Here is a 27,963-nt window from a genome sequence, read left to right on the forward strand (position 1 = left end):
GGGGTCGTGTAGGGGGTGGTGTTTCAGGGTTTAGGGCAGTGCAGTGGTTTTCGGGCAGTGTAGGGGGTCGTGCAGGGGTTGGTGTTTCAGGGTTTAGGGCATTGGTGTTCGGCAGTATAGGGGGTCTTCCTGAAGGTGGTGTTTCAGGGGTTAGGGCAGTCGTGTACATGCAGTATAGGTGGTCTAGCTGGCGGGTGTGTTTCAGGGTTGAGGGCAGCGCAGTAGTGTTCGGGCTGTATGGGGGGGTCGTGCAGGGGGTGGTGTTTCAGGGTTTAGGGCAGCACAGTGGTGTTCGGGCAGTGCAGGGGGTAGTGCGGGGTGGCGTTCCAGGGTTTAGGGCAGTGCAGTGGTGTTCGGGCAGTGTAGGGGGTTGTGCGGGGGATGTGTTTCAGGGTTTAGTGCGGTGGTGTTCAGGCTGTGTAGGGGGTCATGCGGGGGTGGTGTTTCTGGGTTTAGGGCAGTGCAGTGGTGTTCGGGAAGTGAAGGGGGTCTTGCTGCGGGTGGTGTTTCAGATTTAGGGCAGTGGTGTTCGGGCAGTGTAGGGAGTCTTGCTGGGGGTGGTGTTTTAGGGTTTAGGGCAGTGCAGTGGTCGGGAAGTGAAGGGGATCTTGCTGGGGGTGGTTTTTAAGTGTTTAGGGCAGTGGTGTTCGGGCAGTGTAGGGGGTCTTGCTGGGGGTGGTGTTTCAGGGTTTAGGGCAGTGCTGTGGTGTTCGGGCAGTGTAGGGGTTGTGCGGGGGTCGGTTTTTCAGGGTTTAGGGCAGTGGTGTTCGGGCAGTGTAGGAAGTTGTGCTGGGGTGGTGTTTTAGGGTTTAGGGCAGTGCAGTGGTGTTTGGGCATTTTAGGGGGTCTAGCTGGGTGTTGTGTTTCAGGGTTTTTTGCAGTGCAGCGGTGTTCGGGCAGTGTAGGGGTCTTGCTGGGTGTGGTTTTTCAGGGTTTAGAGCAGTAGTGTTCGTGTGGTGTAGGGTGTCTTGCTGGGGGTGGTGTTTCACGGTTTAGGGCAATGCAGTGGTGTTCGGGCAGTGTAGGGAGTCTTGCTGGGAGTGGTGTTTGAGGGTTTAGGGCAGTGCAGTGGTGTTCGGGCAGTGTAGGGGGTCTTCCTGGGGGTGGTGTTTCAGGGTTTAGGGCAGTGCAGTGGTGTTCGGGCAGTGTAGGGGGTGGTGCTGGGGGTGGTGTTCCAGGGTTTAGGGCAGTGCAGTGGTGTTCAAGCAGTGTAGGGGGTCGTGCTGGGGGTGGTGTTCCAGGGTTTAGGGCAGTGCAGTGCAGTGGTGTTCAGGCAGTGTAGGGGGTCGTGCTGGGGGTTCTGTTCCAGGGTTTATGGCAGTGCAGTGGTGTTCGTTCAGTGTAGGGGGTCGTGCTGGGACTAGTGTTTCAGGGTTTCGGGCAGTGCCGTGGTGTTCGGGCAGCGTAGGGGTCTTGCGGGGGTGGTGTTTAAGGGTTTAGGACAGTGCAGTGGTGTTCGGGCAGTGTAGGGGGTCGCGCTTGGGGTGGTGTTTGAAGGTTTAGGACAGTGCAGTGTTGTTCGGGCAGTGAAGGGGTCGTGCTGGGGGTGGTGTTTCAGGGTTTAGGGCAGTGCAGTGGTGTTCGGGCATTGTAGGGGGTCCTGCTGGGGGTGGTCTTTCAGGGTTTAGGGCAGTGGTGTTCAGGTGGTATAGGGGGTCTTGCTGGGGGTGGTGTTTCACGGTTTAGGGCAGTGCAGTGGTGTTCGGGCAGTGTAGGTGGACTTGCTGGGGGTGGTGTTTCAGGGTTTAGGGCAGTGCAGTGGTGTTCGGGCAGTGTAGGGGGGCCTTCTGGGGTTGGTGTTCCAGGGTTTAGAGCAGTGCAGTGGTGTTCAGGCAGTGTAGGGGGTTGTGCCGGGGGTGGTGTTCCAGGGTTTAGGGCAGAGCAGTGGTGTTCGGACTGTGTAGGGGGTCGTGCGGGGGTGGTGTTCCAGGGTTTATGGCAGTGCAGTGGTGTTCGTTCAGTGTAGGGGGTCGTGCTGGGACTAGTGTTTCAGGGTTTCGGGCAGTGCCGTGGTGTTCGGGCAGAGTAGGGGTCTTGCGGGGGTGGTGTTTCAGGGTTTAGGACAGTGCAGTGGTGTTCGGGCAGTGTAGGGGGTCGGGCTTGGGGTGGTGTTTGAAGGTTTAGGACAGTGCAGGGTTGTTCGGGCAGTGAAGGGGGTCGTGCTGGGGGTGGTGTTTCAGGGTTTAGGGCAGTGCAGTGGTGTTCGGGCATTGTAGGGGGTCATGCTGGGGGTGGTCTTTCAGGGTTTAGGGCAGTGGTGTTCAGGTGGTATAGGGGGTCTTGCTGGGGGTGGTGGTTCATGGTTTAGGGCAGTGCAGTGGTGTTCGGGCAGGGTAGGTGGACTTGCTGGGGGTGGTGTTTCAGGGTTTAGGGCAGTGCAGTGATGTTCGGGCAGTGTAGGGGGTCATGCTGCGGGTGATGTTTCAGGGTTTAGGGCAGTGCAGTGGTGTTCGGGTAGTGTAGGGGTTCGTACTGCGGGTGGTTTTCCAGGGATTAGGGCGGTGCAGTGGTTTTCAGGCAGTGTAGGGGGTCTTGCTGGGGGTGGTGTTTCAGGGTTTAGGGCGGCGGAGTGGTGTTTGGGTAGTGTAGCGGGTCATACTGGGGGGTGTTTCAGGGTTTAGAGCAGTGCAGTGGTGTTCAGGCAGTGTAGGGGGTCATGCAGGAGGTGGTGTTTCAGGGTTTAGGGCAGTGGTGTCCAGGCAGTGTAGGGGGTCTTGCTGGGGGTAATGGTTCAGGGTTTAGGGTGGTGCAGTGGTGTTCGGGTAGTGTAGGGGGTTGTACTGCAGGTGGTGTTCTAGGGTTTAGGGCGGTGCAGTGGTGTTCGGGCAGTGTAGGGTGTTGTACTGGGGGTGGTGTTTTAGGGTTCAGGGCAGCGCAGTGGTGTTCGGGCAGTGTATGGGGTCGTGCAGGGGGTGGTGTTCCAGGGTTTAGGGCAGTGCAGTGGTGTTCGGGCAGTGTAGGGGGTCATGCTGGGGGTGGTGTTTCAGGGTTTAGGGCAGTGCAGTGGTGTTTGGGCAGTGTAGGGGGTCGTGTGTGGGGTGGTGTTTCAGGGTTTAGGGAAGTGCAGTGGTGTTCGGGCAGTGTAGGGGGTCGTGCGGGGGTGGTGGTTCAGGGGTTTAGTGCAGTGCAGTGGTGTTCGGGCAGTGTAGGGGGTTGTGCGGGGTGGTGTTTCAGGGTTTAGGGCATTGGTTTTCGTGCAGTGTAGGGGGTCTTGCTGGGTGTAATGTTTCAGGGTTTAGGGCAGTGCAGTGGTGCTCGGGTAGTGTAGGGGGTCGTACTGGGGGTGGTGTTTCAGGGTTTAGGGCAGCGCAGTGGTGTTCGGGCAGTGTAGGGGGTCGTGCAGGGGGTGGTGTTTCAGGGTTTAGGGCAGTGCAGTGGTGTTTGGGCAGTGTAGGGGGTCATGCTGGGGCTGGTGTTTCAGGGTTTAGGGCAGTGCCGTGGTGTTCGCGTAGTGTAGGGGTTGTGCGAGGGTGGTGTTTCAGGGTTTAGGGCAGTGCAGTGGGGTTCGGGCAGTGTAGCGGGTCATGCTGGGGCTGGTGTTTCAGGGTTTAGGGTAGTGCAGTGGTGTTCGGGCAGTGTAGGGGGTCGTGCTGCGGGTGGTGTTCCAGGGTTTAGCGCAGTGCAGTGGTGTTCAAGCAGTGTAGGGGGTCATGCTGGGGGTGGTGTTCCTTGGTTTAGTCCAGTGCAGTGGTGTTCAGGAAGTGTAGGGGGTCGTATTGGGGGTGGTGTTTCATGGTTTAGGGCAGAGCAGTGGTGTTCGGGCAGTGTAGGGGGTCTTCCTGGGGTGGTGTTTCAGGGTTTAGGGCTGTGGTGTCCAGGCAGTGTAGGGGGCCTAGCTGGGGGTAATGTTTCAGGGTTTAGGGCGGTGCAGTTGTGTTTGGGTAGTGTAGGGGGTCGTACTGCGGGTGGTGTTCCAGTGTTTAGGGCGGTGCAGTGGTGTTCGGGCAGTGTAGGGGGTCTTGCTGAGGGTGGTGTTTCAGTTTTCAGGGTTGCGCAGTAGTGTTCGGGTAGTGTAGGGGGTTGTACTGGTGGTGGTGTTCCAGGGTTTAGGGTAGAGCAGTGGTGTTCGGGCAGTGTAGGGGGTCATGCTGGGGGTGGTGTTTCAGGGTTTAGGGCAGTGTAGTGGTGGTCGGGCAGTATAGGGGGCTGTGCTGGGGCTGGTCTTTCAGGGTTTAGGGCAGTGGTGTTCGGGCAGTGTAGGAAGTTGTGCTGGGGTGGTGTTTTAGGGTTTAGGGCAGTGCAGTGGTGTTCGGGCAGTATAGGGGTCTTGCTGGGGGTGGTGTTTCAGAGTTTAGGGCAGTGCAGCAGTGTTCGGGCAGTGTAGGGGGTCTTGCTGGGGGTTGTGTTTCAGGGTTTAGGGCAGTGCAGTGGTGTTCAGGCAGTGTAGGGGGTCGTGCTGGGGGTGGTTTTTCTGGGTTTAGGGCAGTGCAGTGGTGTTTGGGCAGCGTAGTGGGTCGTGCTGGGGGTGGTGTTTCAGGGTTTAGGGCAGTGCAGTGGTGTTCAGGTAGTGTTTGGGGTCTTGCTGGGGGTGGTCTTTCAGGGTTTAGGGGAGTGCAGTGGTGTTCGGGCAGTGTAGGGGGTCTTGCTGGGGGTAGTGTTCCAGGGTTTAGGGCAGTGCAGTGGTGTTCGGGCAGTGTAGGGGGTCATAGTGGGGGTGGTTTTCCAGGGTTTAGGGCAGTGCAGTGGTGTTTGGGCAGTGTAGTGGATCGTGCTGGGGGTGGTGTTCCAGGGTTTAGGGCAGTGCAGTGGTGTTTGGGCAGTGTAGGGGGTCCTGCTGGGGCTGGTGTTTCAGGGTTTAGGGCAGTGCAGTGGTGTTTGGGCAGTGTAGGGGGTCGTGCTGGTGTTGGTGTTCCAGGGTTTAGGGTAGTGCAGTGGTGTTCGGGCAGTGTAGGGGGTCGTACTGGGGGTGGTGTTCCAGGGTTTAGCGCAGTGCAGTGGTGTTCAAGCAGTGTAGGGGATCATGCTGGGGGTGGTGTTCCTTGGTTTAGTCCAGTGCAGTGGTGTTCAGGAAGTGTAGGGGGTCGTATTGGGGGTGGTGTTTCATGGTTTAGGGCAAAGCAGTGGTGTTCGGGCAGTGTAGGGGGTCTTCCTGGGGTGGTGTTTCAGGGTTTAGGGCAGTGGTGTCCAGGCAGTGTAGGGGGTCTAGCTGGGGGTAATGTTTCAGGGTTTAGGGCGGTGCAGTTGTGTTTGGGTAGTGTAGGGGGTCGTACTGCGGGTGGTGTTCCAGTGTTTAGGGCGGTGCAGTGGTGTTCGGGTAGTGTAGGGGGTCTTGCTGAGGGTGGTGTTTCGGTTTTTAGGGTTGCGCAGTGGTGTTCGGGTAGTGTAGGGGGTTGTACTGGTGGTGGTGTTTTAGGGTTTAGGGCAGTGCAGTGGTGTTCGGGCAGTGTAGGGGTCGTGCAGGGGGTGGTGTTCCAGGGTTTAGGGCAGAGCAGTGGTGTTCAGGCAGTGTAGGGGGTCATGCTAGGGGTGGTGTTTCAGGGTTTAGGGCAGTGTAGTGGTGGTCGGGCAGTATAGGGGGTCGTGCTGGGGCTGGTCTTTCAGGGTTTAGGGCAGTGGTGTTCGGGCAGTGTAGGAAGCTGTGCTGGGGTGGTGTTTTAGGGTTTAGGGCAGTGCAGTGGTGTTCGGGCAGTATAGGGTGTCTTGCTGGGGGTTGTGTTTCAGGGTTTAGGGCAGTGCAGTGGTGTTCAGGCAGTGTAGGGGGTCGTGCTGGGGGTGGTTTTTCTGGGTTTAGGGCAGTGCCGTTGTGTTTGGGCAGCGTAGTGGGTCGTGCTGGGGGTGGTGTTTCAGGGTTTAGGGCAGTGCAGTGGTGTTCAGGTAGTGTTTGGGGTCTTGCTGGGGGTGGTCTTTCAGGGTTTAGGGGAGTGCAGTGGTGTTCGGGCAGTGTAGGGGGTCTTGCTGGGGGTAGTGTTCCAGGGTTTAGGGCAGTGCAGTGGTGTTCGGGCAGTGTAGGGGGTCATAGTGGGGGTGGTTTTCCAGGGTTTAGGGCAGTGCAGTGGTGTTTGGGCAGTGTAGTGGATCGTGCTGGGGGTTGTGTTCCAGGGTTTAGGGCAGTGCAGTGGTGTTTGGGCAGTGTAGAGGGTTGTGCGGGGTGATGTTTCAGGGTTTAGGGCAGTGCAGTGGTGTTCGGGTAGTGTAGGGGTTCGTACTGCGGGTGGTTTTCCAGGGATTAGGGCGGTGCAGTGGTTTTCAGGCAGTGTAGGGGGTCTTGCTGGGGGTGGTGTTTCAGGGTTTAGGGCGGCGGAGTGGTGTTTGGGTAGTGTAGGGGGTCATACTGGGGGGTGTTTCAGGGTTTAGAGCAGTGCAGTGGTGTTCAGGCAGTGTAGGGGGTCGTGCAGGAGGTGGTGTTTCAGGGTTTATGGCAGTAGTGTCCAGGCAGTGTAGGGGATCTTGCTGGGGGTAATGTTTCAGGGTTTAGGACGGTGCAGTGGTGTTCGGGTAGTGTAGGGGGTCGTACTGCGGGTGGTGTTCCAGGGTTTAGGGTGGTGCAGTGGTGTTCGGGCAGTGTAGGGGGTCTTGCTGGGGTGGTGTTTCAGGGTTTAGGGCAGTGGTGTCCAGGCAGTGTAGGGGGTCTTGCTGGGGGTAATGGTTCAGGGTTTAGGGTGGTGCAGTGGTGTTCGGGTAGTGTAGGGGGTTGTACTGCAGGTGGTGTTCTAGGGTTTAGGGCGGTGCAGTGGTGTTCGAGCAGTGTAGGGTGTTGTACTGGGGGTGGTGTTTTAGGGTTTAGGGCAGCGCAGTGGTGTTCGGGCAGTGTATGGGGTCGTGCAGGGGGTGGTGTTCCAGGGTTTAGGGCAGTGCAGTGGTGTTCGGGCAGTGTAGGGGGTCATGCTGGGGGTGGTGTTTCAGGGTTTAAGGCAGTGCAGTGGTGTTTGGGCAGTGTAGGGGGTCATACATGGGGTGGTGTTTCAGGGTATAGGGCAGTGCAGTGGTGTTCGGGCAGAGTAGGGGGTCGTGTGTGGGGTGGTGTTTCAGGGTTTAGGGAAGTGCAGTGGTGTTCGGGCAGTGTAGGGGGTCGTGCGGGGGTGGTGGTTCAGGGGTTTAGTGCAGTGCAGTGGTGTTCGGGCAGTGTAGGGGGTTGTGCGGGGTGGTGTTTCAGGGTTTAGGGCATTGGTTTTCGGGCAGTGTAGGGGGTCTTGCTGGGTGTAATGTTTCAGGGTTTAGGGCGGTGCAGTGGTGCTCGGGTAGTGTAGGGGGTCGTACTGGGGGTGGTGTTTCAGGGTTTAGGGCAGCGCAGTGGTGTTCGGGCAGTGTAGGGGGTCGTGCAGGGGGTGGTGTTTCAGGGTTTAGGGCAGTGCAGTGGTGTTTGGGCAGTGTAGGGGGTCATGCTGGGGCTGGTGTTTCAGGGTTTAGGGCAGTGCCGTGGTGTTCGCGTAGTGTAGGGGTTGTGCGAGGGTGGTGTTTCAGGGTTTAGGGCAGTGCAGTGGGGTGTGGGCAGTGTAGCGGGTCATGCTGGGGCTGGTGTTTCAGGGTTTAGGGCAGTGCAGTGGTGTTTGGGCAGTGTAGGGGGTCGTGCTGGTGTTGGTGTTCCAGGGTTTAGGGTAGTGCAGTGGTGTTCGGGCAGTGTAGGGGGTCGTGCTGCGGGTGGTGTTCCAGGGTTTAGCGCAGTGCAGTGGTGTTCAAGCAGTGTAGGGGGTCATGCTGGGGGTGGTATTCCTTGGTTTAGTCCAGTGCAGTGGTGTCCAGGCAGTGTAGGGGGTCTTGCTGGGGGTAATGTTTCAGGGTTTAGGACGGTGCAGTGGTGTTCGGGTAGTGTAGGGGGTCGTACTGCGGGTGGTGTTCCAGGGTTTAGGGTGGTGCAGTGGTGTTCGGGCAGTGTAGGGGGTCTTGCTGGGGTGGTGTTTCAGGGTTTAGGGCAGTGGTGTCCAGGCAGTGTAGGGGGTCTTGCTGGGGGTAATGGTTCAGGGTTTAGGGTGGTGCAGTGGTGTTCGGGTAGCGTAGGGGGTTGTACTGCAGGTGGTGTTCTAGGGTTTAGGGCGGTGCAGTGGTGTTCGGGCAGTGTAGGGGGTCATGCTGGGGGTGGTGTTTCAGGGTTTAGGGCAGTGCAGTGGTGTTTGGGCAGTGTAGGGGGTCATGCGTGGGGTGGTGTTTCAGGGTATAGGGCAGTGCAGTGGTGTTCGGGCAGAGTAGGGGGTCGTGTGTGGGGTGGTGTTTCAGGGTTTAGGGAAGTGCAGTGGTGTTCGGGCAGTGTAGGGGGTCGTGCGGGGGTGGTGGTTCAGGGGTTTAGTGCAGTGCAGTGGTATTCGGGCAGTGTAGGGGGTTGTGCGGGGTGGTGTTTCAGGGTTTAGGGCATTGGTTTTCGGGCAGTGTAGGGGGTCTTGCTGGGTGTAATGTTTCAGGGTTTAGGGCGGTGCAGTGGTGCTCGGGTAGTGTAGGGGGTCGTACTGGGGGTGGTGTTTCAGGGTTTAGGGCAGCGCAGTGGTGTTCGGGCAGTGTAGGGGGTCGTGCAGGGGGTGGTGTTTCAGGGTTTAGGGCAGTGCAGTGGTGTTTGGGCAGTGTAGGGGGTCATGCTGGGGCTGGTGTTTCAGGGTTTAGGGCAGTGCCGTGGTGTTTGCGTAGTGTAGGGGTTGTGCGAGGGTGGTGTTTCAGGGTTTAGGGCAGTGCAGTGGGGTTCGGGCAGTGTAGCGAGTCATGCTGGGGCTGGTGTTTCAGGGTGTAGGGCAGTGCAGTGGTGTTTGGGCAGTGTAGGGGGTCGTGCTGGTGTTGGTGTTCCAGGGTTTAGGGTAGTGCAGTGGTGTTCGGGCAGTGTAGGGGGTCGTGCTGCGGGTGGTGTTCCAGGGTTTAGCGCAGTGCAGTGGTGTTCAAGCAGTGTAGGGGGTCATGCTGGGGGTGGTGTTCCTTGGTTTAGTCCAGTGCAGTGGTGTTCAGGAAGTGTAGGGGTTCGTATTGGGGGTGGTGTTTCATGGTTTAGGGCAGAGCAATGGTGTTCGGGCAGTGTAGGGGGTCTTCCTGGGGTGGTGTTTCAGGGTTTAGGGCAGTGGTGTCCAGGCAGTGTAGGGGGTCTAGCTGGGGGTAATGTTTCAGGGTTTAGGGCGGTGCAGTTGTGTTTGGGTAGTGTAGGGGGTCGTACTGCGGGTGGTGTTCCAGTGTTTAGGGCGGTGCAGTGGTGTTCGGGCAGTGTAGGGGGTCTTGCTGAGGGTGGTGTTTCAGTTTTTAGGGTTGCGCAGTGGTGTTTGGGTAGTGTAGGGGGTTGTACTGGTGGTGTTTTAGGGTTTAGGGCAGTGCAGTGGTGTTCGGGCAGTGTAGGGGTCGTGCAGGGGGTGGTGTTCCAGGGTTTAGGGCAGAGCAGTGGTGTTCGGGCAGTGTAGGGGGTCATGCTGGGGGTGGTGTTTCAGGGTTTAGGGCAGTGTAGTGGTGGTCGGGCAGTATAGGGGGTCGTGCTGGGGCTGGTCTTTCAGGGTTTAGGGCAGTGGTGTTCGGGCAGTGTAGGAAGTTGTGCTGGGGTGGTGTTTTAGGGTTTAGGGCATTGCAGTGGTGTTCGGGCAGTATAGGGGTCTTGCTGGGGGTGGTGTTTCAGAGTTTAGGGCAGTGCAGCAGTGTTCGGGCAGTGTAGGGGGTCTTGCTGGGGGTTGTGTTTCAGGGTTTGGGGCAGTGCAGTGGTGTTCAGGCAGTGTAGGGGGTCGTGCTGGGGGTGGTTTTTCTGGGTTTAGGGCAGTGGAGTGGTGTTTGGGCAGCGTAGTGGGTCGTGCTGGGGGTGGTGTTTCAAGGTTTAGGGCAGTGCAGTGGTGTTCAGGTAGTGTTTGGGGTCTTGCTGGGGGTGGTCTTTCAGGGTTTAGGGGAGTGCAGTGGTGTTCGGGCAGTGTAGGGGGTCTTGCTGGGGGTAGTGTTCCAGGGTTTAGGGCAGTGCAGTGGTGTTCGAGCAGTGTAGGCGGGTCATAGTGGGGGTGGTTTTCCAGGGTTTAGGGCAGTGCAGTGGTGTTTGGGCAGTGTAGTGGATCGTGCTGGGGGTGGTGTTCCAGGGTTTAGGGCAGTGCAGTGGTGTTTGGGCAGTGTAGGGGGTCCTGCTGGGGCTGGTGTTTCAGGGTTTAGGGCAGTGCAGTGGTGTTTGGGCAGTGTAGGGGGTCGTGCTGGTGTTGGTGTTCCAGGGTTTAGGGTAGTGCAGTGGTGTTCGGGCAGTGTAGGGGGTCGTACTGGGGGTGGTGTTCCAGGGTTTAGCGCAGTGGTGTTCAAGCAGTGTAGGGGGTCATGCTGGGGGTGGTGTTCCTTGGTTTAGTCCAGTGCAGTGGTGTTCAGGAAGTGTAGGGGGTCGTATTGGGGGTGGTGTTTCATGGTTTAGGGCAGAGCAGTGGTGTTCGGGCAGTGTAAGGGGTCTTCCTGGGGTGGTGTTTCAGGGTTTAGGGCAGTGGTGTCCAGGCAGTGTAGGGGGTCTTGCTGGGGGTAATGGTTCAGGGTTTAGGGTGGTGCAGTGGTGTTCGGGTAGTGTAGGGGGTTGTACTGCAGGTGGTGTTCTAGGGTTTAGGGCGGTGCAGTGGTGTTCGGGCAGTGTAGGGGGTCTTTCTGAGGGTGGTGTTTCAGGGTTTAGGGCGACACAGTGGTGTTCGGGTAGTGTAGGGGGTTGTACTGGGGGTTGTTTTTTAGGGTTTAGGGCAGCGCAGTGGTGTTCGGGCAGTGTATAGGGTCGTGCAGGGGGTGGTGTTCCAGGGTTTAGGGCAGTGCAGTGGTGTTCGGGCAGTGTAGGGGGTCATGCTGGGGGTGGTGTTTCAGGGTTTAGGGCAGTGCAGTGGTGTTTGGGCAGTGTAGGGGGTCATGCGTGGGGTGGTGTTTCAGGGTATAGGGCAGTGCAGTGGTGTTCGGGCAGTGTAGGGGGTCGTGTGTGGGGTGGTGTTTCAGGGTTTAGGGAAGTGCAGTGGTGTTCGGGCAGTGTAGGGGGTCGTGCGGGGGTGGTGTTTCAGGGTTTAGGGCAGTGCAGTGGTGTTCGGGCAGTGTAGAGGGTGGTGCTGGGGGTGGTGTTCCAGGGTTTAGCGCAGTGCAGTGGTGTTCGAGCAGTGTAGGGGGACTTGCTGGGGGTGGTGTTTCAGGGTTTAGGGCAGTGCAGTGGTGTTCGGGCAGTGTAGGGGTCGTGATGGGGATGGTGTTCCAGGGTTTAGGGCAGGGCAGTGGTGTTCGGCAGTGTAGGGGGTTGTGCTGGGGGTAGTGTTCCAGGGTTTAGGGCAGTGCACTGGTGTTCAGGCAGTGTAGGGGGTTGTGCTGGGGATGGTGTTCCAGGGTAAAGGGCAGTGCAGTGGTGTTCAGGCAGTGTAAGGGGTCGTGCTGGGGGTGGTGTTTCAGGGTTTAGGGCAGTGCAGTGGTTTTCAGGTAGTGTAGGGGGTCTTGCTGGGGATGGTCTTTCAGGGTTTAGGGCAGTGGTGTTCGGGCAGTGTAGGAAGTTGTGCTGGGGTGGTGTTTTAGGGTTTAGGGCAGTGCAGTGGTGTTTGGGCATGGTAGGGGGTCGTGCTGGGGGTGGTGTTCCAGGGTTTAGGGCACTGCAGTGGTATTCGGGCAGTGTAGGGGGTCATGCTGGGGTTGGTATTATCAGGGTTTAGGGCAGTGCAGTGGTGTTCGGGCTGTGTAGGGGGTCTTGCTAGGGGTGGGGTTCCAGGGATTAGGGCAGTGCAGTGGTTTTCGGGCAGTGTAGGGGGTCATATTGGGGGTGGTGTTCCAGGGTTTAGGGCAGTGCAGTGGTGTAGTGGTGTTTGGGCAGTGTAGTGGGTCGTGTGGGGGTGGTGTTCCAGGGTTTAGGGCAGTGCAGTGGTGTTTGGGCAGTGTAGGGGGTCATGATGGGGCTGGTGTTTCAGGGTTTAGGGCAGTGCCGTGGTGTTCGCGCAGTGTAGGGGTTGTGCGGGGGTGGTGTTTCAGGATTTAGGGCAGTGCAGTGGTGTTCGGGCAGTGTAGGGGGTCGTGCGTGGGGTGGTGTTTCAGGGTTTAGGGCAGTGCAGTGGTGTTCAGGCAGTGTAGGGGGTCATATGTGGGGTGGTGTTTCAGGGTTTAGGGCAGTGCAGTGGTGTTCGGGCAGTGTAGGGGGTCATGCGGGTGTGGTGGTTCAGGGTTTAGTGCAGTGCAGTGGTGTTCGGGCAGTGTAGGGGGTTGTGCGGGGTGATGTTTCAGGGTTTAGGGCAGTGCAGTGGTGTTCGGGTAGTGTAGGGGTTCGTACTGCGGGTGGTTTTCCAGGGATTAGGGCGGTGCAGTGGTTTTCAGGCAGTGTAGGGGGTCTTGCTGGGGGTGGTGTTTCAGGGTTTAGGGCGGCGGAGTGGTGTTTTGGTAGTGTAGGGGGTCATACTGGGGGGGGTGTTTCAGGGTTTAGAGCAGTGCAGTGGTGTTCAGGCAGTGTAGGGGGTCGTGCAGGAGGTGGTGTTTCAGGGTTTATGGCAGTAGTGTCTAGGCAGTGTAGGGGGTCTTGCTGGGGGTAATGTTTCAGGGTTTAGGACGGTGCAGTGGTGTTCGGGTAGTGTAGGGGGTCGTACTGCGGGTGGTGTTCCAGGGTTTAGGGCGGTGCAGTGGTGTTCGGGCAGTGTAGGGGGTCTTGCTGGGGGTAATGGTTCAGGGTTTAGGGTGGTGCAGTGGTGTTCGGGTAGTGTAGGGGGTTGTACTGCAGGTGGTGTTCTAGGGTTTAGGGCGGTGCAGTGGTGTTCGGGCAGTGTAGGGGGTCTTTCTGAGGGTGGTGTTTCAGGGTTTAGGGCGACACAATGGTGTTCGGGTAGTGTAGGGGGTTGTACTGGGGGTTGTTTTTTAGGGTTTAGGGCAGCGCAGTGGTGTTCGGGCAGTGTATGGGGTCGTGCAGGGGGTGGTGTTCCAGGGTTTAGGGCAGTGGAGTGGTGTTCGGGCAGTGTAGGGGGTCATGCTGGGGGTGGTGTTTCAGGGTTTAGGGCAGTGCAGTGGTGTTTGGGCAGTGTAGGGGGTCATGCGTGGGGTGGTGTTTCAGAGTATAGGGCAGTGCAGTGGTGTTCGGGCAGAGTAGGGGGTCGTGTGTGGGGTGGTGTTTCAGGGTTTAGGGAAGTGCAGTGGTGTTCGGGCAGTGTAGGGGGTCGTGCGGGGGTGGTGGTTCAGGGGTTTAGTGCAGTGCAGTGGTGTTCGGGCAGTGTAGGGGGTTGTGCGGGGTGGTGTGTCAGGGTTTAGGGCATTGGTTTTCGGGCAGTGTAGGGGGTCTTGCTGGGTGTAATGTTTCAGGGTTTAGGGCGGTGCAGTGGTGCTCGGGTAGTGTAGGGGGTCGTACTGGGGTGGTGTTTCAGGGTTTAGGGCAGCGCAGTGGTGTTCGGGAAGTGTAGGGGGTCGTGCAGGGGGTGGTGTGTCAGGGTTTAGGGCATTGGTTTTCGGGCAGTGTAGGGGGTCTTGCTGGGTGTAATGTTTCAGGGTTTAGGGCGGTGCAGTGGTGCTCGGGTAGTGTAGGGGGTCGTACTGGGGTGGTGTTTCAGGGTTTAGGGCAGCGCAGTGGTGTTCGGGAAGTGTAGGGGGTCGTGCAGGGGGTGGTGTTTCAGGGTTTAGGGCAGTGCCGTGGTGTTCGTGCAGTGTATGGGTTGTGCGAGGTTGGTGTTTCAGGGTTTAGGGCAGTGCAGTGGTGTTCGGGCAGTGTAGGGGGTCCGGCTGGGGCTTGTCTTTCAGGGTTTAGGGCAGTGCAGTGGTGTTAGGGCAGTGTAGGGAGTCTTGCTGGGGGTGATATTTCAGGGTTTAGGGCAGTGCAGTGGTGTTCTGGCAGTGTAGGGGGTCTTTCTGTGGGTGGTGTTTCAGGGTTTAGGGCAGTGCAGTGGTTTTCGGGCAGTGTAGGGGTGGTGCTGGGGATGGTGTTCCAGGGTTTAGGGCAGTGCAGTTGTGTTCAAGCAGTGTAGGGGGTCATGCTGGGGGTGGTGTTCCAGGGTTTAGGGCGGTACAGTGGTGTTCGGGTAGTGTAGGGGGTCTTGCTGAGGGTGGTGTTTCAGGGTTTAGGGCAGCGCAATGGTGTTCGGGTAGTGTAGGGGGTTGTACTGGGGTTGGTGTTTTAGGGTTTAGGGCAGCGCAGTGGTGTTCGGGCAGTGTAGGGGGTCGTGCAGGGGTGGTGTTCCAGGGTTTAGGGCAGTGGTGTTCGGGCAGTGTAGGAAGTTGTGCTGGGGTGGTGTTTTAGGGTTTAGGGCAGTGCAGTGGTGTTCGGGCATTATATGGGGTCTAGCTGGGTGTGGTGTTTCAGGGTTTAGGGCAGTGCAGCGGTGTTCAGGCAGTGTAGGGGGTCTTGCTGGGTGTGGTGTTTCAGGGTTTAGAGCAGTAGTGTTCGTGTGGTGTAGGGGGTCTTGCTGGCGGTGGTGTTTCACGGTTTAGGGCAGTGCAGTGGTGTTCGGGAAGTGTAGGGAGTCTTGCTGGGGGTGGTGTTTGAGGGTTTAGGGCAGTGCAGTAGTGTTCGGGCAGTGTAGGGGGTCTTTCTGGGGGTGGTGGTTCAGGGTTTAGGGCAGTGCAGTGGTATTCGGGCAGTGTAGGGGTGGTGCTGGGGGTGGTGTTCCAGGGTTTAGGGCAGTGCAGTGGTGTTCAAGCAGTGTAGGGGGTCATGCTGGGGGTGGTGTTCCAGGGTTTAGGGCAGTGCAGTGGTGTTCTGGCAGTTTAGGGGGTCCTGCTGGGGGTTCTGTTCCAGGGTTTAGGGCAGTGCAGTGGTGTTAGGACAGTGTAGGTGGTCATGCTGGGACTAGTGTTTCAGGGATTCGGGCAGTGCCGTGGTGTTCGGGCAGTGTAGGGGTCTTGCGGGGGTGGTGTTTCAGGGTTTAGGGCAGTGCAGTGGTGTTCGGGCAGTGTAGGGGGTCGTGCTTGGGGTGGTGTTTGAAGGTTTAGGGCAGTGCAGTGTTTTTCGGGCAGTGTAGGGGGTCGTGATGGGGGTGGTGTTTCAGGGTTTAGGGCAGTGCAGTGGTGTTCGGGCATTGTAGGGGGTCATGCTGGGGGTGGTCTTTCAGGGTTTAGGGCAGTGGTGTTCAGGTGGTATAGGGGGTCTTGCTGGGGGTGTTGTTTCGCGGTTAGGGCAGTGCAGTGGTGTTTGGGCAGTGTAGGTGGACTTGCTGGGGTTGGTATTTCAGGGTTTAGGGCAGTGCAGTGATGTTCGGGCAGTGTAGGGGGTTGTGCGGGGGTGGTGTTCCAGGGTTTATGGCAGTGCAGTGGTGTTCGGGCAGTGTAGGGGGTCGTGTGGGGGTGGTGTTCCAGGGTTTAGGGCAGTGCAGTGGTGTTCATGCAGTGTAGGGGGTCGTGCTGGGGGTGGTGTTACTGGGTTTAGGGCAGTGCAGTGGTGTTCGGGCAGCGTAGTGGGTCGTGCTGGGGGTGGTGTTTCCGGGTTTAGGGTAGTGCAGTGGTGTTAAGGTAGTGTTTGGGGTCTAGCTGGGTGTGGTGTTTCAGGGTTTAGGGCAGTGCAGCGGTGTTCAGGCAGTGTAGGGGGTCTTGCTGGGTGTGGTGTTTCAGGGTTTAGAGCAGTAGTGTTCGTGTGGTGTAGGGGGTCTTGCTGGCGGTGGTGTTTCACGGTTTAGGGCAGTGCAGTGGTGTTCGGGAAGTGTAGGGAGTCTTGCTGGGGGTGGTGTTTGAGGGTTTAGGGCAGTGCAGTAGTGTTCGGGCAGTGTAGGGGGTCTTTCTGGGGGTGGTGTTTCAGGGTTTAGGGCAGTGCAGTGGTGTTCGGGCAGTGTAGGGGTGGTGTTGGGGGTGGTGTTCCAGGGTTTAGGGCAGTGCAGTGGTGTTCAAGCAGTGTAGGGGGTCGTGCTGGGGGTGGTGTTCCAGGGTTTATGGCAGTGCAGTGGTGTTCTGGCAGTGTAGGGGTCGTGCAGGGGCTTCTGTTCCAGGGTTTAGGGCAGTGCAGTGGTGTTCGGACAGTGTAGGTAGTCGTGCTGGGACTAGTGTTTCAGGGATTCGGGCAGTGCCGTGGTGTTCGGGCAGTGTAGGGGTCTTGCGGGGGTGGTGTTTCAGGGTTTAGGGCAGTGCAGTGGTGTTCGGGCAGTGTAGGGGGTCATGCTTGGGGTAGTGTTTGAAGGTTTAGGGCAGTGCAGTGTTTTTCGGGCAGTGTAGGGGGTCGTGATGGGGGTGGTGTTTCAGGGTTTAGGGCAGTGCAGTGGTGTTCGGGCATTGTAGGGGGTCATGCTGGGGGTGGTCTTTCAGGGTTTAGGGCAGTGGTGTTCAGGTGGTATAGGGGGTCTTGCTGGGGGTGGTGTTTCTCGGTTTAGGGCAGTGCAGTGGTGTTTGGGCAGTGTAGGTGGACTTGCTGGGGGTGGTATTTCAGGGTTTAGGGCAGTGCCGTGGTGTTCGCGCAGTGTAGGGGTTGTGCGGGGGTGGTGTTTCAGGGTTTAGGGCAGTGCAGTGGTGTTCGGGCAGTGTAGGGGGTCGTGCGTGGGGTGGTGTTTCAGGGTTTAGGGCGGTGCAGTGGTGTTCGGGCAGTGTAGGGTGTCTTGCTGGGGGTAATGGTTCAGGGTTTAGGGTGGTGCAGTGGTGTTCGGGTAGTGTAGGGGGTTGTACTGCAGGTGGTGTTCTAGGGTTTAGGGCGGTGCAGTGGTGTTCGGGCAGTGTAGGGGGTCTTTCTGAGGGTGGTGTTTCAGGGTTTAGGGCGACACAGTGGTGTTCGGGTAGTGTAGGGGGTTGTACTGGGGGTTGTTTTTTAGGGTTTAGGGCAGCGCAGTGGTGTTCGGGCAGTGTATGGGGTCGTGCAGGGGGTGGTGTTCCAGGGTTTAGGGCAGTGCAGTGGTGTTCGGGCAGTGTAGGGGGTCATGCTGGGGGTGGTGTTTCAGGGTTTAGGGCAGTGCAGTGGTGTTTGGGCAGTGTAGGGGGTCATGCGTGGGGTGGTGTTTCAGGGTTTAGGGCAGTGCAGTGGTGTTAGGACAGTGTAGGTGGTCATGCTGGGACTAGTGTTTCAGGGATTCGGGCAGTGCCGTGGTGTTCGGGCAGTGTAGGGGTCTTGCGGGGGTGGTGTTTCAGGGTTTAGGGCAGTGCAGTGGTGTTCGGGCAGTGTAGGGGGTCGTGCTTGGGGTGGTGTTTGAAGGTTTAGGGCAGTGCAGTGTTTTTCGGGCAGTGTAGGGGGTCGTGATGGGGGTGGTGTTTCAGGGTTTAGGGCAGTGCAGTGGTGTTCGGGCATTGTAGGGGGTCATGCTGGGGGTGGTCTTTCAGGGTTTAGGGCAGTGGTGTTCAGGTGGTATAGGGGGTCTTGCTGGGGGTGTTGTTTCGCGGTTAGGGCAGTGCAGTGGTGTTTGGGCAGTGTAGGTGGACTTGCTGGGGTTGGTATTTCAGGGTTTAGGGCAGTGCAGTGATGTTCGGGCAGTGTAGGGGGTTGTGCGGGGGTGGTGTTCCAGGGTTTATGGCAGTGCAGTGGTGTTCGGGCAGTGTAGGGGGTCGTGTGGGGGTGGTGTTCCAGGGTTTAGGGCAGTGCAGTGGTGTTCAGGCAGTGTAGGGGGTCGTGCTGGGGGTGGTGTTACTGGGTTTAGGGCAGTGCAGTGGTGTTCGGGCAGCGTAGTGGGTCGTGCTGGGGGTGGTGTTTCCGGGTTTAGGGTAGTGCAGTGGTGTTAAGGTAGTGTTTGGGGTCTAGCTGGGTGTGGTGTTTCAGGGTTTAGGGCAGTGCAGCGGTGTTCAGGCAGTGTAGGGGGTCTTGCTGGGTGTGGTGTTTCAGGGTTTAGAGCAGTAGTGTTCGTGTGGTGTAGGGGGTCTTGCTGGCGGTGGTGTTTCACGGTTTAGGGCAGTGCAGTGGTGTTCGGGAAGTGTAGGGAGTCTTGCTGGGGGTGGTGTTTGAGGGTTTAGGGCAGTGCAGTAGTGTTCGGGCAGTGTAGGGGGTCTTTCTGGGGGTGGTGTTTCAGGGTTTAGGGCAGTGCAGTGGTGTTCGGGCAGTGTAGGGGTGGTGCTGGGGGTGGTGTTCCAGGGTTTAGGGCAGTGCAGTGGTGTTTGGGCAGTGTAGGTGGACTTGCTGGGGGTGGTATTTCAGGGTTTAGGGCAGTGCCGTGGTGTTCGCGCAGTGTAGGGGTTGTGCGGGGGTGGTGTTTCAGGGTTTAGGGCAGTGCAGTGGTGTTCGGGCAGTGTAGGGGGTCGTGCGTGGGGTGGTGTTTCAGGGTTTAGGGCGGTGCAGTGGTGTTCGGGCAGTGTAGGGTGTCTTGCTGGGGGTAATGGTTCAGGGTTTAGGGTGGTGCAGTGGTGTTCGGATAGTGTAGGGGGTTGTACTGCAGGTGGTGTTCTAGGGTTTAGGGCGGTGCAGTGGTGTTCGGGCAGTGTAGGGGGTCTTTCTGAGGGTGGTGTTTCAGGGTTTAGGGCGACACAGTGGTGTTCGGGTAGTGTAGGGGGTTGTACTGGGGGTTGTTTTTTAGGGTTTAGGGCAGCGCAGTGGTGTTCGGGCAGTGTATGGGGTCGTGCAGGGGGTGGTGTTCCAGGGTTTAGGGCAGTGCAGTGGTGTTCGGGCAGTGTAGGGGGTCATGCTGGGGGTGGTGTTTCAGGGTTTAGGGCAGTGCAGTGGTGTTTGGGCAGTGTAGGGGGTCATGCGTGGGGTGGTGTTTCAGGGTTTAGGGCAGTGCAGTGGTGTTAGGACAGTGTAGGTGGTCATGCTGGGACTAGTGTTTCAGGGATTCGGGCAGTGCCGTGGTGTTCGGGCAGTGTAGGGGTCTTGCGGGGGTGGTGTTTCAGGGTTTAGGGCAGTGCAGTGGTGTTCGGGCAGTGTAGGGGGTCGTGCTTGGGGTGGTGTTTGAAGGTTTAGGGCAGTGCAGTGTTTTTCGGGCAGTGTAGGGGGTCGTGATGGGGGTGGTGTTTCAGGGTTTAGGGCAGTGCAGTGGTGTTCGGGCATTGTAGGGGGTCATGCTGGGGGTGGTCTTTCAGGGTTTAGGGCAGTGGTGTTCAGGTGGTATAGGGGGTCTTGCTGGGGGTGTTGTTTCGCGGTTAGGGCAGTGCAGTGGTGTTTGGGCAGTGTAGGTGGACTTGCTGGGGTTGGTATTTCAGGGTTTAGGGCAGTGCAGTGATGTTCGGGCAGTGTAGGGGGTTGTGCGGGGGTGGTGTTCCAGGGTTTATGGCAGTGCAGTGGTGTTCGGGCAGTGTAGGGGGTCGTGTGGGGGTGGTGTTCCAGGGTTTAGGGCAGTGCAGTGGTGTTCAGGCAGTGTAGGGGGTCGTGCTGGGGGTGGTGTTACTGGGTTTAGGGCAGTGCAGTGGTGTTCGGGCAGCGTAGTGGGTCGTGCTGGGGGTGGTGTTTCCGGGTTTAGGGTAGTGCAGTGGTGTTAAGGTAGTGTTTGGGGTCTAGCTGGGTGTGGTGTTTCAGGGTTTAGGGCAGTGCAGCGGTGTTCAGGCAGTGTAGGGGGTCTTGCTGGGTGTGGTGTTTCAGGGTTTAGAGCAGTAGTGTTCGTGTGGTGTAGGGGGTCTTGCTGGCGGTGGTGTTTCACGGTTTAGGGCAGTGCAGTGGTGTTCGGGAAGTGTAGGGAGTCTTGCTGGGGGTGGTGTTTGAGGGTTTAGGGCAGTGCAGTAGTGTTCGGGCAGTGTAGGGGGTCTTTCTGGGGGTGGTGTTTCAGGGTTTAGGGCAGTGCAGTGGTGTTCGGGCAGTGTAGGGGTGGTGCTGGGGGTGGTGTTCCAGGGTTTAGGGCAGTGCAGTGGTGTTCAAGCAGTGTAGGGGGTCGTGCTGGGGGTGGTGTTCCAGGGTTTAGGGCAGTGCAGTGGTGTTCTGGCAGTGTAGGGGTCGTGCAGGGGCTTCTGTTCCAGGGTTTAGGGCAGTGCAGTGGTGTTCGGACAGTGTAGGTGGTCGTGCTGGGACTAGTGTTTCAGGGATTCGGGCAGTGCCGTGGTGTTCGGGCAGTGTAGGGGTCTTGCGGGGGTGGTGTTTCAGGGTTTAGGGCAGTGCAGTGGTGTTCGGGCAGTGTAGGGGGTCATGCTTGGGGTGGTGTTTGAAGGTTTAGGGCAGTGCAGTGTTTTTCGGGCAGTGTAGGGGGTCGTGATGGGGGTGGTGTTTCAGGGTTTAGGGCAGTGCAGTGGTGTTCGGGCATTGTAGGGGGTCATGCTGGGGGTGGTCTTTCAGGGTTTAGGGCAGTGGTGTTCAGGTGGTATAGGGGGTCTTGCTGGGGGTGGTGTTTCGCGGTTTAGGGCAGTGCAGTGGTGTTTGGGCAGTGTAGGTGGACTTGCTGGGGGTGGTATTTCAGGGTTTAGGGCAGTGCCGTGGTGTTCGCGCAGTGTAGGGGTTGTGCGGGGGTGGTGTTTCAGGGTTTAGGGCAGTGCAGTGGTGTTCGGGCAGTGTAGGGGGTCGTGCGTGGGGTGGTGTTTCAGGGTTTAGGGCGGTGCAGTGGTGTTCGGGCAGTGTAGGGGGTCTTGCTGGGGGTAATGGTTCAGGGTTTAGGGTGGTGCAGTGGTGTTCGGGTAGTGCAGGGGGTTGTACTGCAGGTGGTGTTCTAGGGTTTAGGGCGGTGCAGTGGTGTTCGGGCAGTGTAGGGGGTCTTTCTGAGGGTGGTGTTTCAGGGTTTAGGGCGACACAGTGGTGTTCGGGTAGTGTAGGGGGTTGTACTGGGGGTTGTTTTTTAGGGTTTAGGGCAGCGCAGTGGTGTTCGGGCAGTGTATGGGGTCGTGCAGGGGGTGGTGTTCCAGGGTTTAGGGCAGTGCAGTGGTGTTCGGGCAGTGTAGGGGGTCATGCTGGGGGTGGTGTTTCAGGGTTTAGGGCAGTGCAGTGGTGTTTGGGCAGTGTAGGGGGTCATGCGTGGGGTGGTGTTTCAGGGTATAGGGCAGTGCAGTGGTGTTCGGGCAGAGTAGGGGGTCATGTGTGGGGTGGTGTTTCAGGGTTTAGGGAAGTGCAGTGGTGTTCGGGCAGTGTAGGGGGTTGTGCGGGGTGGTGTTTCAGGGTTTAGGGCATTGGTTTTCGGGCAGTGTAGGGGGTCTTGCTGGGTGTAATGTTTCAGGGTTTAGGGCGGTGCAGAGGTGCTCGGGTAGTGTAGGGGGTCGTACTGGGGTGGTGTTTCAGGGTTTAGGGCAGCGCAGTGGTGTTCGGGAAGTGTAGGGGGTCGTGCAGGGGGTGGTGTTTCAGGGTTTAGGGCAGTGCCGTGGTGTTCGTGCAGTGTATGGGTTGTGCGAGGTTGGTGTTTCAGGGTTTAGGGCAGTGCAGTGGTGTTCGGGCAGTGTAGGGGGTCCGGCTGGGGCTTGTCTTTCAGGGTTTAGGGCAGTGCAGTGGTGTTAGGGCAGTGTAGGGAGTCTTGCTGGGGGTGATATTTCAGGGTTTAGGGCAGTGCAGTGGTGTTCTGGCAGTGTAGGGGGTCTTTCTGTGGGTGGTGTTTCAGGGTTTAGGGCAGTGCAGTGGTTTTCGGGCAGTGTAGGGGTGGTGCTGGGGATGGTGTTCCAGGGTTTAGGGCAGTGCAGTTGTGTTCAAGCAGTGTAGGGGGTCATGCTGGGGGTGGTGTTCCAGGGTTTAGGGCGGTACAGTGGTGTTCGGGTAGTGTAGGGGGTCTTGCTGAGGGTGGTGTTTCAGGGTTTAGGGCAGCGCAATGGTGTTCGGGTAGTGTAGGGGGTTGTACTGGGGTTGGTGTTTTAGGGTTTAGGGCAGCGCAGTGGTGTTCGGGCAGTGTAGGGGGTCGTGCAGGGGTGGTGTTCCAGGGTTTAGGGCAGTGGTGTTCGGGCAGTGTAGGAAGTTGTGCTGGGGTGGTGTTTTAGGGTTTAGGGCAGTGCAGTGGTGTTCGGGCATTATATGGGGTCTAGCTGGGTGTGGTGTTTCAGGGTTTAGGGCAGTGCAGCGGTGTTCAGGCAGTGTAGGGGGTCTTGCTGGGTGTGGTGTTTCAGGGTTTAGAGCAGTAGTGTTCGTGTGGTGTAGGGGGTCTTGCTGGCGGTGGTGTTTCACGGTTTAGGGCAGTGCAGTGGTGTTCGGGAAGTGTAGGGAGTCTTGCTGGGGGTGGTGTTTGAGGGTTTAGGACAGTGCAGTAGTGTTCGGGCAGTGTAGGGGGTCTTTCTGGGGGTGGTGTTTCAGGGTTTAGGGCAGTGCAGTGGTATTCGGGCAGTGTAGGGGTGGTGCTGGGGGTGGTGTTCCAGGGTTTAGGGCAGTGCAGTGGTGTTCAAGCAGTGTAGGGGGTCATGCTGGGGGTGGTGTTCCAGGGTTTAGGGCAGTGCAGTGGTGTTCTGGCAGTTTAGGGGGTCCTGCTGGGGGTTCTGTTCCAGGGTTTAGGGCAGTGCAGTGGTGTTAGGACAGTGTAGGTGGTCATGCTGGGACTAGTGTTTCAGGGATTCGGGCAGTGCCGTGGTGTTCGGGCAGTGTAGGGGTCTTGCGGGGGTGGTGTTTCAGGGTTTAGGGCAGTGCAGTGGTGTTCGGGCAGTGTAGGGGGTCGTGCTTGGGGTGGTGTTTGAAGGTTTAGGGCAGTGCAGTGTTTTTCGGGCAGTGTAGGGGGTCGTGATGGGGGTGGTGTTTCAGGGTTTAGGGCAGTGCAGTGGTGTTTGGGCATTGTAGGGGTCATGCTGGGGGTGGTCTTTCAGGGTTTAGGGCAGTGGTGTTCAGGTGGTATAGGGGGTCTTGCTGGGGGTGTTGTTTCGCGGTTAGGGCAGTGCAGTGGTGTTTGGGCAGTGTAGGTGGACTTGCTGGGGTTGGTATTTCAGGGTTTAGGGCAGTGCAGTGATGTTCGGGCAGTGTAGGGGGTTGTGCGGGGGTGGTGTTCCAGGGTTTATGGCAGTGCAGTGGTGTTCGGGCAGTGTAGGGGGTCGTGTGGGGGTGGTGTTCCAGGGTTTAGGGCAGTGCAGTGGTGTTCATGCAGTGTAGGGGGTCGTGCTGGGGGTGGTGTTACTGGGTTTAGGGCAGTGCAGTGGTGTTCGGGCAGCGTAGTGGGTCGTGCTGGGGGTGGTGTTTCTGGGTTTAGGGTAGTGCAGTGGTGTTAAGGTAGTGTTTGGGGTCTAGCTGGGTGTGGTGTTTCAGGGTTTAGGGCAGTGCAGCGGTGTTCAGGCAGTGTAGGGGGTCTTGCTGGGTGTGGTGTTTCAGGGTTTAGAGCAGTAGTGTTCGTGTGGTGTAGGGGGTCTTGCTGGCGGTGGTGTTTCACGGTTTAGGGCAGTGCAGTGGTGTTCGGGAAGTGTAGGGAGTCTTGCTGGGGGTGGTGTTTGAGGGTTTAGGGCAGTGCAGTAGTGTTCGTGCAGTGTAGGGGGTCTTTCTGGGGGTGGTGTTTCAGGGTTTAGGGCAGTGCAGTGGTGTTCGGGCAGTGTAGGGGTGGTGCTGGGGGTGGTGTTCCAGGGTTTAGGGCAGTGCAGTGGTGTTCAAGCAGTGTAGGGGGTCGTGCTGGGGGTGGTGTTCCAGGGTTTAGGGCAGTGCAGTGGTGTTCTGGCAGTGTAGGGGTCGTGCAGGGGCTTCTGTTCCAGGGTTTAGGGCAGTGCAGTGGTGTTCGGACAGTGTAGGTGGTCGTGCTGGGACTAGTGTTTCAGGGATTCGGGCAGTGCCGTGGTGTTCGGGCAGTGTAGGGGTCTTGCAGGGGTGGTGTTTCAGGGTTTAGGGCAGTGCAGTGGTGTTCGGGCAGTGTAGGGGGTCATGCTTGGGGTGGTGTTTGAAGGTTTAGGGCAGTGCAGTGTTTTTCGGGCAGTGTAGGGGGTCGTGATGGGGGTGGTGTTTCAGGGTTTAGGGCAGTGCAGTGGTGTTCGGGCATTGTAGGGGGTCATGCTGGGGGTGGTCTTTCAGGGTTTAGGGCAGTGGTGTTCAGGTGGTATAGGGGGTCTTGCTGGGGGTGGTGTTTCGCGGTTTAGGGCAGTGCAGTGGTGTTTGGGCAGTGTAGGTGGACTTGCTGGGGGTGGTATTTCAGGGTTTAGGGCAGTGCCGTGGTGTTCGCGCAGTGTAGGGGTTGTGCGGGGGTGGTGTTTCAGGGTTTAGGGCAGTGCAGTGGTGTTCGGGCAGTGTAGGGGGTCGTGCGTGGGGTGGTGTTTCAGGGTTTAGGGCAGTGCAGTGGTGTTCAGGCAGTGTAGGGGGTCATATGTGGGGTGTTGTTTCAGGGTTTAGGGCAGTGCAGTGGTGTTCGGGCAGTGTAGGGGGTCGTGCGGGTGTGGTGGTTCAGGGTTTAGGGCAGTGCAGTGGTGTTCGGGCAGTGTAGGGGGTTGTGCGGGGTGATGTTTCAGGGTTTAGGGCAGTGCAGTGGTGTTCGGGTAGTGTAGGGGTTCGTACTGCGGGTGGTTTTCCAGGGATTAGGGCGGTGCAGTGGTTTTCAGGCAGTGTAGGGAGTCTTGCTGGGGGTGGTGTTTCAGGGTTTAGGGTGACGGAGTGGTGTTTGGGTAGTGTAGGGGGTCATACTGGGGGGGTGTTTCAGGGTTTAGAGCAGTGCAGTGGTGTTCAGGCAGTGTAGGGGGTCGTGCAGGAGGTGGTGTTTCAGGGTTTATGGCAGTAGTGTCCAGGCAGTGTAGGGGGTCTTGCTGGGGGTAATGTTTCAGGGTTTAGGACGGTGCAGTGGTGTTCGGGTAGTGTAGGGGGTCGTACTGCGGGTGGTGTTCCAGGGTTTAGGGTGGTGCAGTGGTGTTCGGGCAGTGTAGGGGGTCTTGCTGGGGTGGTGTTTCAGGGTTTAGGGCAGTGCAGTGGTGTTCGGGCAGTGTAGAGGGTGGTGCTGGGGGTGGTGTTCCAGGGTTTAGCGCAATGCAGTGGTGTTCAAGCAGTGTAGGGGGTCGTGCTGGGGATGGTGGTCCAGGGTTTAGGGCAGTGCATTGGTGTTCGGGCAGTGTAGGGGGTTGTGCTGGAGCTAGTGTTTCAGGGTTTAGGGCAGTGCCGTGGTGTTCGGGCACTGTAGGGGTCATGCGTGGTGGTGTTTCAGGGTTTAGGGCAGTGCAGTGGTGTTCGGGCAGTGTAGGGGTCGTGCTGGGGGTGGTGTTTTAAGGTTTAGGGCAGTGCAGTGGTGTTCGCGCAGTGTAGGGGGTCGTGCTGGGGTGGTGTTTTAGGGTTTAGGGCAGTGGTGTTCGGGCAGTGTAGGGGGTCATGCTGCAGGTGGTCTTTCAGGGTTTAGGGCAGTGGTGTTCATGTGGTGTAGGGGGTCTTGCTGGGGGTGGTGTTTCACGGTTTAGGGCAGTGCAGTGGTGTTCGAGCAGTGTAGGGGGACTTGCTGAGGGTGGTGTTTCAGGGTTTAGGGCAGTGCAGTGGTGTTCGGGCAGTGTAGGGGTCGTGATGGGGATGGTGTTCCAGGGTTTAGGGCAGGGCAGTGGTGTTCGGCAGTGTAGGGGGTTGTGCTGGGGGTAGTGTTCCAGGGTTTAGGGCAGTGCACTGGTGTTCAGGCAGTGTAGGGGGTTGTGCTGGGGATGGTGTTCCAGGGTAAAGGGCAGTGCAGTGGTGTTCAGGCAGTGTAAGGGGTCGTGCTGGGGGTGGTGTTTCTGGGTTTAGGAAAGTGCAGTGGTGTTCAGGCAGCATAGTGGGTCGTGCTGGGGGTGGTGTTTCAGGGTTTAGGGCAGTGCAGTGGTTTTCAGGTAGTGTAGGGGGTCTTGCTGGGGATGGTCTTTCAGGGTTTAGGGCAGTGGTGTTCGGGCAGTGTAGGAAGTTGTGCTGGGGTGGTGTTTTAGGGTTTAGGGCAGTGCAGTGGTGTTTGGGCATTGTAGGGGGTCGTGCTGGGGGTGGTGTTCCAGGGTTTAGGGCACTGCAGTTGTATTCGGGCAGTGTAGGGGGTCATGCTGGGGTTGGTATTATCAGGGTTTAGGGCAGTGCAGTGGTGTTCGGGCTGTGTAGGGAGTCTTGCTGGGGGTGGGGTTCCAGGGATTAGGGCAGTGCAGTGGTTTTCGGGCAGTGTAGGGGGTCATATTAGGGGTGGTGTTCCAGGGTTTAGGGCAGTGCAGTGGTGTTTGGGCAGTGTAGTGGGTCGTGTGGGGGTGGTGTTCCAGGGTTTAGGGCAGTGCAGTGGTGTTTGGGCAGTGTAGGGGGTCATGATGGGGCTGGTGTTTCAGGGTTTAGGGCAGTGCCGTGGTGTTCGCGCAGTGTAGGGGTTGTGCGGGGGTGGTGTTTCAGGGTTTAGGGCAGTGCAGTGGTGTTCGGGCAGTGTAGGGGGTCGTGCGTGGGGTGGTGTTTCAGGGTTTAGGGCAGTGCAGTGGTGTTCAGTCAGTGTAGGGGGTCATATGTGGGGTGGTGTTTCAGGGTTTAGGGCAGTGCAGTGGTGTTCGGGCAGTGTAGGGGGTCGTGCGCGTGTGGTGGTTCAGGGTTTAGTGCAGTGCAGTGGTGTTCGGGCAGTGTAGGGGGTTGTGCGGGGTGATGTTTCAGGGTTTAGGGCAGTGCAGTGGTGTTCGGGTAGTGTAGGGGTTCGTACTGCGGGTGGTTTTCCAGGGATTAGGGCGGTGCAGTGGTTTTCAGGCAGTGTAGGGGGTCTTGCTGGGGGTGGTGTTTCAGGGTTTAGGGCGGTGGAGTGGTGTTTGGGTAGTGTAGGGGGTCATACGGGGGGGGGTGTTTCAGGGTTTAGAGCAGTGCAGTGGTGTTCAGGCAGTGTAGGGGGTCGTGCAGGAGGTGGTGTTTCAGGGTTTATGGCAGTAGTGTCTAGGCAGTGTAGGGGGTCTTGCTGGGGGTAATGTTTCAGGGTTTAGGACGGTGCAGTGGTGTTCGGGCAGTGTAGGGGGTCTTGCTGGGGGTAATGGTTCAGGGTTTAGGGTGGTGCAGTGGTGTTCGGGTAGTGTAGGGGGTTGTACTGCAGGTGGTGTTCTAGGGTTTAGGGCGGTGCAGTGGTGTTCGGGCAGTGTAGGGGGTCTTTCTGAGGGTGGTGTTTCAGGGTTTAGGGCGAGACAGTGGTGTTCGGGTAGTGTAGGGGGTTGTACTGGGGGTGGTGTTTTAGGGTTTAGGGCAGCGCAGTGGTGTTCGGGCAGTGTATGGGGTCATGCAGGGGGTGGTGTTCCAGGGTTTAGGGCAGTGCAGTGGTGTTCGGGCAGTGTAGGGGGTCATGCTGGGGGTGGTGTTTCAGGGTTTAGGGCAGTGCAGTGGTGTTTAGGCAGTGTAGGGGGTCATGCGTGGGGTGGTGTTTCAGGGTATAGGGCAGTGCAGTGGTGTTCGGGCAGAGTAGGGGGTCGTGTGTGGGGTGGTGTTTCAGGGTTTAGGGAAGTGCAGTGGTGTTCGGGCAGTGTAGGGGGTCGTGCGGGGTTGGTGGTTCAGGGGTTTAGTGCAGTGCAGTGGTGTTCGGGCAGTGTAGGGGGTTGTGCGGGGTGGTGTTTCAGGGTTTAGGGCATTGGTTTTCGGGCAGTGTAGGGGGTCTTGCTGGGTGTAATGTTTCAGGGTTTAGGGCGATGCAGTGGTGCTCGGGTAGTGTAGGGGGTCGTGCAGGGGGTGGTGTTTCAGGGTTTAGGGCAGTGCCGTGGTGTTCGTGCAGTGTATGGGTTGTGCGAGGTTGGTGTTTCAGGGTTTAGGGCAGTGCAGTGGTGTTCGGGCAGTGTAGGGAGTCTTGCTGGGGGTGATATTTCAGGGTTTAGGGCAGTGCAGTGGTGTTCTGGCAGTGTAGGGGGTCTTTCTGTGGGTGGTGTTTCAGGGTTTAGGGCAGTGCAGTGGTTTTCGGGCAGTGTAGGGGGCGGTGCTAGGGATGGTGTTCCAGGGTTTAGGGCAGTGCTGTTGTGTTCAAGCAGTGTAGGGGGTCATGCTGGGGGTGGTGTTCCAGGGTTTAGGGCAGCGCAATGGTGTTCGGGTAGTGTAGGGGGTTGTACTGGGGTTGGTGTTTTAGGGTTTAGGGCAGCACAGTGGTGTTCGGGCAGTGTAGGGGGTCGTGCAGGGGTGGTGTTTCAGGGTTTAGGGCAGCGCAATGGTGTTCGGGTAGTGTAGGGGGTTGTACTGGGGTTGGTGTTTTAGGGTTTAGGGCAGCGCAGTGGTGTTCGGGCAGTGTAGGGGGTCGTGCAGGGGTGGTGTTCCAGGGTTTAGGGCAGTGGTGTTCGGGCAGTGTAGGAAGTTGTGCTGGGGTGGTGTTTTAGGGTTTAGGGCAGTGCAGTGGTGTTCGGGCATTATATGGGATCTAGCTGGGTGTGGTGTTTCAGGGTTTAGGGCAGTGCAGCGGTGTTCAGGCAGTGTAGGGGGTCTTGCTGGGTGTGGTGTTTCAGGGTTTAGAGCAGTAGTGTTCGTGTGGTGTAGGGGGTCTTGCTGGCGGTGGTGTTTCACGGTTTAGGGCAGTGCAGTGGTGTTCGGGAAGTGTAGGGAGT

Source organism: Triturus cristatus, chromosome 1_1, assembly GCF_964204655.1.
Source record: "Triturus cristatus chromosome 1_1, aTriCri1.1, whole genome shotgun sequence".
Taxonomy (NCBI): Eukaryota; Metazoa; Chordata; class Amphibia; order Caudata; family Salamandridae; genus Triturus; species Triturus cristatus.